This window comes from Gossypium raimondii, chromosome 9, assembly GCF_025698545.1.
Source record: "Gossypium raimondii isolate GPD5lz chromosome 9, ASM2569854v1, whole genome shotgun sequence".
NCBI lineage: Eukaryota > Viridiplantae > Streptophyta > Magnoliopsida > Malvales > Malvaceae > Gossypium > Gossypium raimondii.
The window spans coordinates 23,429,000-23,438,760 of record NC_068573.1 but is presented as its reverse complement, the minus strand read 5'-3'; the positions used below and the strand labels follow the sequence as shown (position 1 = coordinate 23,438,760).

Here is a 9,761-nt window from a genome sequence, read left to right as displayed (position 1 = left end):
AGTCTATGATGAGGACACCTTCTCAACATATTCTTAAATCTCTCCCATGCATCATAAAGCTTCTCAAGGTAAAGTTGAATAAAAGAAGAGATGTCACTCCTCAACTTGATTGTTTTGGTCGGTGGATAATACTTCAAAAAAAACTTCTCAGTTATCTGAGCCCAGGTAGTGATGGAAACCCGTGGAAGTGAATTTAACCACTGTTTTGTCTTTTTTCTCAAAGCGAATGGGAACAACCATAAGCATATTGCATCATTAGTAACGCCATTAATTTCAAATGTGTCGCAAATTTCCAGAAAGTTAGCTAAATGAGCATTTGGATTGTGTTCAACTTAATTTCAAAATTGTTTGCAACAATAGTTGGTTTAAGAATACTCGATTTAGCCCCAACCAGAGTGGGCTCAGCATAGCCATACATAGTCCAAGGAGCAGGACGTGTAGGAGGTTGCTGATTAACAAGGTTATTATCCATCTCCACAGTAATGTCCTTTTGCTTTTGATCGTCTATTAACATTTGTTGACCTTGCCATGCTTTTTTAACTTCTTTTCGATTTTTGCAAGTAGTCTTTTCAATTTCACTATAAAAAACTAATGGTTCCAATGGGTTGCTTCTAGTCATAAAAAAAACCTGTATGGACCAAACAAAAGAAAAAAAATTAAAATGTAACTATCAAAAATTTTTTTTTTGGTAATCGAATTTTTATTTAAAAAAACGAAAATGGAGTCGCCACCAATCCTTATTATTTAGGTGCGATTGGATCACCTCAAAGTTTTGTCATTATAATAAAATGTTAGATTTATTAAAATTAATTTTGGTCTACAAAAATCTGGAAAACGGCTTCGGGAGTTGGTTACATATGAAGAATGATTAACACCCTCATAACGCCCAAAATTGGTACCTAATTGATTAATTAATGTCTTAATGTCGAGAATTGAAAATTTGAAGAGAATTTAAAATACGATCCCTCTTTGCATGATTTTTTTTATTAGAATAGCGCTTAACTAAATTAATTTTCATGAAAATGCCTTATTTCAAGTTAATCGAGAAGAAAATATCATGCCTCTTAAGTTAGGACATGGTGCTTTAAATCCTCGAAAACAAGAATAATCACCATTTAATCATTAATTAAATCTCGCTTTTCTATTTTAAAATTGAATATTCAATTATTTCGGTTTTAGAAAGAGGCCATACTCCATAAGTTAAGAGCACGACTCTTCTAATTCCAAAAATAATGAACATTGCCTTGGTTTTCAAATATTTCTTATCGTTAGATAGATCGAAGGTAACTTCTTAAAACAATATATATTTAATTTATTTAGACATAGCGTAAAAAATGAATAAATATATTTTAACATGATGGCATGGTAATTAACTAAATAAAGTAAAATAGTGATGAGTAAAATAACATGATATTAGAATAATAAATAAATAATAAATAAACGAATAAGAGAAAACACATAAAAGGTAAAATAAAATGCGATGCTAGTGAGTAGCGATAATGTGAATATAATGAAAGTAAAACATCGATTTATGGTAATAATAATGTGAATAATGAAATGATGATGATGATGATGATGATGATGATGATGATGATGATGATGATGATGATGATGATGATGATGATGATGATGATGATAATAATAATAATAATAATAATAATAATAATAATAATAATAATAATAATAATAATAATAATAATAATAATAATAATAATGGAAAAATGCACAATAAAAAAGAAATATAAATAGTCGTAAATTTTAAGTATTAAAAGGGTAAAAATAATAAATAAATAAATTCATAAAAAGGGTGAAATTTAATAAATGAAGGATTGAAAGGATTGAATTGGAATTTAAATTAAATTAAAAGCATAAATTATAATAAAATAAATAAAAAATTAATAGTGCAGAATAAAGGACCAAAATAGAACACACGAAAAGGAACAGGGACCAAATGAGAAATTATTCTCAACCCCATTAAACGCACCGTTCCTTTGGCAAGTATATGATAGGTCGGGGGGCTAAATAATAAGAAAATAAAATAAAAGGGTAAAAATAAAACAAAATAAAAATAGCATAGGGCGAGATTTCAAGAAAGTTTAAAAGCAAAAGTACTCGAAAGGAAATTAGACCATTTTTTAAGAAAACGCGTAGATCCAAAAGGGGGGTCGGGTTGGCGGATCATGCTCAAAATGATGTCGTTTTGGGTTTATGGAACCAGGCCAAGACGACACCATTCCAATGCCCTATTTAAGTTCAAATTTCCAAAAACAAAATTCATTTTCCCTTTGTTTTTTTAAAAAATCTCCTTTCTCTTTTTTTTTCCTCTAAAGTTTTCCTTAGGCCGGCCATGGGAGCTGCCGTTGCTCCGCCACGGCCACCGGTTGTCGACAACGGCGATCACCATCTCCGGTGGCTAGAAAAATTTCAAAACCCCCTTCTGATCCCTTTTTTTACAAGGAATCCTGTTTTGGGGTTAAAATCGCCAAAAGCTTAGGAAAATCGAGCCGAAGGTAAAGAAAGAAACCTTTCGATTTCTCCCCTCTCTGACGAGGCCCTCAACGGAGCACTAGAGGGACTCTGAGGCTTTTCGAGCCGGAGATGGGTCTTATCGACGATCGAAATAGGTAAAAAAGGCTTTTTTTATTATTTCCTAAATTTATTTTGAAAAATAAAAATAAAAAAATAACCTTTTTGTATTTGATTTTCTTATATTTCGGTTGTTTGTCTGTTTAGGCTATTATTTTTCTTTTTCTTTTCTACTGTTCTTTGCGTGTTGCACTTCTGCCCTTGTGTTTTCTTTTTGCAGGCGTCCATGGCAAGGTCAACGGCGTTGGGGAGTCATGCCTTGCCATTTTGGTGAAAGAGTCAGACCTTGGGCGACGAACTCGTTGACGAGGCAGAGGCTGAGTTGCGGATAACCTTAGGGTTTTTGAAAATTTTTAAGATAGTGAGCTTTAGGATTTTTGTGTTTGGGCCATTTTTTGTAAATGAACTTTAATAATGGACTTTATTTTTACTTTTCTTTTGGTTTAGTTTGGGTTGGGTTGGGCTGGGCACAATTGGGCTATTACAATAACAATTAAATTAAAAATAAATATATTAAAATAAAAATAAAAATAGCTAAACTAATAGAAATAAAGTTTTCCTAATATTCTAGTCCCCTGACAATAACACCAAAAACTTGATCTCCACGGAACTAACTAAAAAATTGACTAAGGCAAGTACACCTATCAATGAATAGTATAGCTTCGGTGAGTAAAGATATCATTCTTGCGAAGACTAAAAGTACTAGTAATTACTGTCTTTCTATTATTTAATCGAATAATTCGAGTGATCGACTTAAAACTCGTTCTATGGAAATAATGGAACAAATCTGGTAGAGTTGAAACACGATTAACTTAATTACCAACAAACACGGCAAAGAAAAAATCACAAAAATAATCGAGTAACAACCACAAAGCAGAACAATAAGAGCAACTAACTTTAGGTTGATTAATTGAAATTTCTTTCCAATTAAAACCTCTATTATCACATTAACTCATGCAATGGATTCCTCTATTAGATTTGACTCTAATCTAGTAGATTTATGCCATTCTATTTCTAGGATTGCATGCAACTCAACTCAATTACGCAAGATCTACTCTTAAATAGGGTTTATTCAACCTTTGATTTAAGCACATCAAACATGCATCGATAATTTAAAAATATCAAACCAAGAATTAAACACACATAATTGAGAATAAGAACGAAGTATTTATTGCATAAAATAAAAATAAAACGACAAAATCCATCTTAGGGTTCATCTCCCTTAGATATTTAGAAAATTAGTTCATGCTTGAAAATAGAAACATCCAAGAGACATTATAACTAAAAGAAATAAAGAAACTCATGATAACTTCCTAAGAAATTAACTGAGAATCTTCAATCTTGACAGAAATTTGCTTCAAATTTGGTTTCAATGGTGTTTTTTGAGTTGTTTTCTTGAATATTTTATGACAGCTGACTCCTATTTTCTTATTTTTGTCATATATACATCTTAGAATGCCAAAAAAACCTAAAAATCACAATTTTCCAAGTTCAGTGTTCAATCCGCAAAATTAACATGGCCTACTACACACCTTTGTGGTTACATGGTCATGTGGAATGGTTCAGCCCATGTGGCTCTTGCAGCTTGCTCCGACATTTCAGTTTTTGCTCCTTTTGCTCTCAAGTGCTTTATCAAGCATTAAAACATGAATTTAAAGGATTAGAAGCATAAAATTCACAATTAACATTGAATAATCACCTAAAAACACATTTGAGGTTAAAACATGTTACTTTTAACACTTATCAGCCACAAAGGCTTAACATAAGATGATGTGTTTACTGCCACGGTGGACTATCTTAGAGAGTGTCATGGGGTTTCTCCCACATGGTATTATACATATTTTCATGTTGTGCTCTGCTAGTCCGATTTACATCTTACCAGAGGCAACATCATTAATAATCACATTGTCATATGATGCCATGGGTCCCTACCACATGATATTATACATATTTTCAAATCGTGGTCTGTTAGTCCAGTTAGTAATGTACCTGCCCTACCAAAGACATCACAAATGGTTGTTTACTCACTTGCCATAGAATATGCTTACCTATATTCGTTCACACACCTAACTAATTCATGTTTTCTCATATCAGACTTTACATGAATTCATACCAGACATCATCTTATTCATGCAGTAACCTTACAATACTTCATACACACATTTACAATACTTTATACACACATACGCTCATCAACTATTAGAGTACACATCAACATACGAATAACCATGTGTAAATTAATATCCATAATTCAGGTTCAAGACTCACTTGAAACTCACCTTTACTGTAGCTAGGAGTTCCAAATTTGATCGTCCTTCTTGAACCAGCAACTTAAAAGATCATGGAACTTCATTAAAATCCTATTTACAAACAGTTTAGTAACATCTCAATTATAGACAACCCCCATGCAAAACCACTTATTCACACCCTACAGTTCATGTAACACCCCAAACCCAACCTAGACGTTATGGTCGAATCTGGAGATGTCACATGGAAAGGGATTTGAAGACAAGATTGTCGAGTTTAAAAACCGTTACAGTAAGTTAGCTTTTATTTAATTTGAAAAAAAAAACTAGTTGATTTGCTTTAAAACTTGTCTCTTAGCGGAAGCTTTTGTAACCAATTAATTTAGGGAAAATTGTTTCTATTTACGAAAAACCTTAGTTTTTAGAAAAAAAAACCATGTTTTGTGGAGTTGCAGCTTAAAAAAAATCCATAAAAAACGTATAAAGTCCCAAATTTAAAGCCAACCAGTCCATAGTCCAGAAGATACATCAAAAACCCCAAATAAGTAATAAATTCTAGGCATTAACGGAAAATAATCCAAAATTTACGTGTGGCCACCGTTGAGTCCTCCGCTGCATCGACCTGTAAAGTCTAGGGATTACCTGTACAGATTAGACAGAGAAAGGGTGAGTTTTAAAAGACTTAGTGTGTAATCCCCACAAAAAATATGCATACAGATAATCAATAGAATTCAGTTAGATACAGCCTGGGGCCCGTGCCCATCACAGAATCAATTTGGGCTTAGCCCATTCAGATACAGTCTCAGAAATACATTAGGGCCTTGGCCCATATCAGATACAGAATGTAGATACAGAAAATCAGAATCCTACCCACCAGCCTCTACACACCATCTCCGTCCAACCATACACACCATGTGGGGATTAAATCAACCTACCCATCCCTACACACCATGCTGTATCGAAATGCGGCACATAATCAGAAGGTTGCAACTTAGCTGCCAGATAACAGGCTTAATAGCCTTTCAGACACTTCCTCCAAATATCATCAACCTACCTCGATGCAATGCAACATACAAAATATGTCATGCCATTATGCTATTAATAGTACATACATTCAGATATCATAAGTCATGCTCGGTATAGAAATCAGACAGACAGATCACACAGATAGGGGTCTAAGTAAAGCTTACCGACCCTACAGTAGGTCCACAGTCGACTTGGGCGACCCGTGCAACCTTACAGAACTTTTCAGAAAAATGGGCTCACACGCCCATGTGGCCCACTCGGCCCAAATTGGCCTTGGCCACGTGATCTATTTTTAATGTAATCCGTGCTAGTTAATTATTCATATATGTTTTCACTATTTACTTATATGTTCCTTCAAAGCTGTCTACTTGAGTTACTGTTACTAAATTATTTATATCTTGAGCTACAGAATTCCGAATTAAGATCCGCTTGAGGTATTTGAAACTAGACTCAAGTACATTTCTACCATAAAATTTTTAGAATTTTTGGTTCATCCAATAAGTACAGTAAAATCTTCAAACTTACCCCTATTCTTCTGTTTGACAGCTTCGTCCCTTCTTTCCTAAAACTTAATTATCTCGTAGTAAAAAAATTTGATGATGTTTTCATTTGTTTCTATTGAAAATAGGATCATTAGTAATTTAAACATGTAAATTTTAATACCTAATTATTTTTCTCCAATTTTTTATGATTTTCCAAAGTCAAAACAGGGGAACCCGAATTCAATCTGACATTGTCTCACAAAGTTTATTATACCTCACGATTTACAATTTCATTACTTAAACCGTTTCTTCTATAAGAAAATAGACTCAATAATCTTTAATTCCATATTTTTTCATCTCTAATTCAATTTCCACAATTTATGGTAAATTTTCAAAGTTAGTCTACTGCTGCTGTCCAAACAGCAAGCAATTTTAGATTTTCGCCGAATCCCTTTTTTTTTTGTGTTTCGGGTACACACCTAGTTTTGTTTGATGCTAAAACAGTCCTCGAGCACTCAAAAGTCTATAATCAAGACACTCAATATCAATTTAACGGATTTACAAGCGGATTGACAACCAAGAATGAACCGAAACCCAACTTACCACCAATGATAACTCTTCATTTAACTATTGTTAAGACGAGAATACTGAATTCACCAGTCCGAGCCTCCCCCTACACCTAAATCGCAGAAAAAAATATTACAACTTCAGTCGTTGAGAGATTAATGATAGAAACGAAGAGAAACACTTACCGAAACTAAGTGAGCATTAATTGCGTGTAAAAATGAAGGAAAATAAATGGATTAGGGAAAAATCAAGAAAAAGAAAAAAACGAAAAAAGATGAAAATACTCAGAGAATTTTGGCAAGAGGAGAGGGAGAAGAATAGATGGAAATTTTTTTTTAGAAAAGAGAGTCAATTCGGTTATGAGAAAAAAATAAAATAAAATCCCGATAACCCCCAAAATCTTTTAATCTTCTCCCCTAATTCCCATTACACATCCACTACTCAGAATCCCCCTATTACACAACTCTATCCCAAAATATGAGCAAAAAAAATAATACCCTTGCTTGCATAGGGATTCAAACACAAGACCTCCACCATAATAACACACCATTTAACCACTAGACCAGCGGAGCTATTCTAATGTAATTTACCCAACAATCAAATAAAAGCCTACTAAATAAGAGTAAGGCCTAATTCGTTCAAAATACCAAAATTTGAAAAGGCTTGAACTTGGGACCTCCCAAACACTCTCAGAACACATAACCACTAAAGCTGACAGATATTTGTGTCATATTCTCACAATAACGAATTTAGAAAATTTGGGGCGTTACAGTTCATATACTTCTAACATTCTTACTGTTTCAAAATCATAACATGCAGAGCTATCAGATTTGATAGGATTTTGAAACATCCACCGATTAATCCAAAAACCTTAGTTCCAATTTAACGAAGAAGAAGAAAAATATTTGGGGTTAAAAAAGAACAACTTGAATGTAGAACAGAAGAAAGAAAACCCATCTGGATGTTTTGTTCATACCATATATATATTCAGTTTTCCCTTAGTGGATCTTGACAAGTGTCGACCGTATACAAAAAATTTCCTTTAAATGGTCTACAAGAACCGAGAGAAATATAAAATAAAATCATGTACATATGCTATTTGTCTAGTCAATTCAATTGGTTCCTAACCAGATCACTTTATGAAACTCGTTTGGCACAGTGTTCAAGTAAACTAGGCGTACTATACCTTTGGTGGTACCTCTCACAGGGCTTACTCTTCGTTTGTTGTACTCTTTCTTTAATTACAGAATACCCTGAGATGAAATCCTTAGATACATCCATGGGTAGATACTGTATGCGCCAAACTTTAGTTCACCAAAAGTCTGTAAATTGACAAACTACACTACAATAGTGCGTCAAAATAGGTAGCATTCATATCTACTCGGCTTTTTCTCGGATCCGTCAAATTTAGGGTGTTATGGTAGTAGCCTCATTAGACCGAACATTTTTCTTGGTATATCCGGATAATAGGTGGGAGCATAAACTGAAATATTTTGGAGCTACACAGATAGTTATTAAATCGTTAGCACCCCATAAAAACATTCCTTTTAGAGATGCTATTAATACGAATAACAAAAACTCTGCTATAACCATTTTTGTACATTCAATGTACTCTACATATAGAGGAATACATAGAGTTGAACATAATAAAATAAGACATTGAGAGATTTTGTTGAAATTGTTCGTTTGGAAATTTGTCTATATAAAGATACTTAAACATTATTTGGTATTTAATGTTTCTAAACTGAAATTCTTAACTCCAAACAACCTAATCTTAAAAATCTAATTGATAAGCTTAAAAAATTTGAAAATCTAATCTTGAAACTCAAAACTTAAAAACTAATTAAACTTAAAGTTTGAACTAAAATTTTAATCAAATCCAAAACCGATTTTATACTTCAGATCTAAACAATAATCCAAGAGAAGCTTTAAATGATTTTAAGGTAAACCACTAAAATAGTCACTTTTGTTTGCCTCGGGTTACATTTTAGTCACTTATGTTTGAAATGTTACGTTTAAGTCACTTACGTTATTGTTTTGTTAAGAAATGATCACTTTACTGTTAAGATCTGTTATCTCCCAAACCACAGTCCGATGTGACAGTTAAAATGAGTTTTACATGCCAATGTGGATGTCCAGTTGGGATGAGAAAAGTTAAAATTTTTTTTATGAAAATAAAATAAATTTTTTTCCTTAAACTTAATTTTCTCCAATTTAAAAAGAAGTAACAATTGTGTTTTTTTTTTTGTTTCCATAAGAGAAGATAAGAGAAGAGTAGAACAACAGAGGAGGAGGAGGAGGAGGAGGAGAAGAAGAAGAAGAAGAAGAAGAAGAAGAAGAAGAAGAAGAAGAAGAAGAAAAGGACGCATCAACCTTTGTACCTGTTTGCTATTGTGGTTGCCCACAGTACACAAACAAACAAAGATGAAACATGTCCTTTTTATTTGTAACATATATAGAAAAACATGAAAAGATGGACCACCTTTTTGCAAAAAAAAAAAGAATTATAATATTTGAACTCAAAACCCTTTACGACAGTCGAACATAAAAAAAAATCTTTATCTTTCTTTCTTTTGTTTTTATTAGAACTTTAAACATTTTAATTCTTTTATTTTTGAAACTGATTTTTTTTAAAGAAAGGTTTTCTTTCATCGTATTTTTGGCTCTTTTGCTTTTGAAACTGAAAAAAAAAATCTCTCTTTGTTTAGATTCAGATTTGATGAGGGAAGATTCTAGTAGCTAAGGGTATATAGCCTCAGGATGCCACTTCATTGGGCCTCTTTGATTTTAGTTCCTAATTAAAGAGAGGAGAAAGAAAAAAAGAAAAGAGAGAAAAGGTAATGTGTCGAATCTA

The 9,761-nt window shown here is 32.8% G+C and overlaps 1 non-coding gene across 1 annotated transcript; it reads left to right on the top strand.

The window, feature by feature from the left end:
* LOC128032952 (small nucleolar RNA R71) lies at positions 1-107 on the top strand. Its single transcript, XR_008189291.1, has one exon. It is a non-coding gene; the product is annotated as a small nucleolar RNA R71 (small nucleolar RNA).
* The last annotated feature ends 9,654 nt before the right edge of the window (positions 108-9,761 follow it).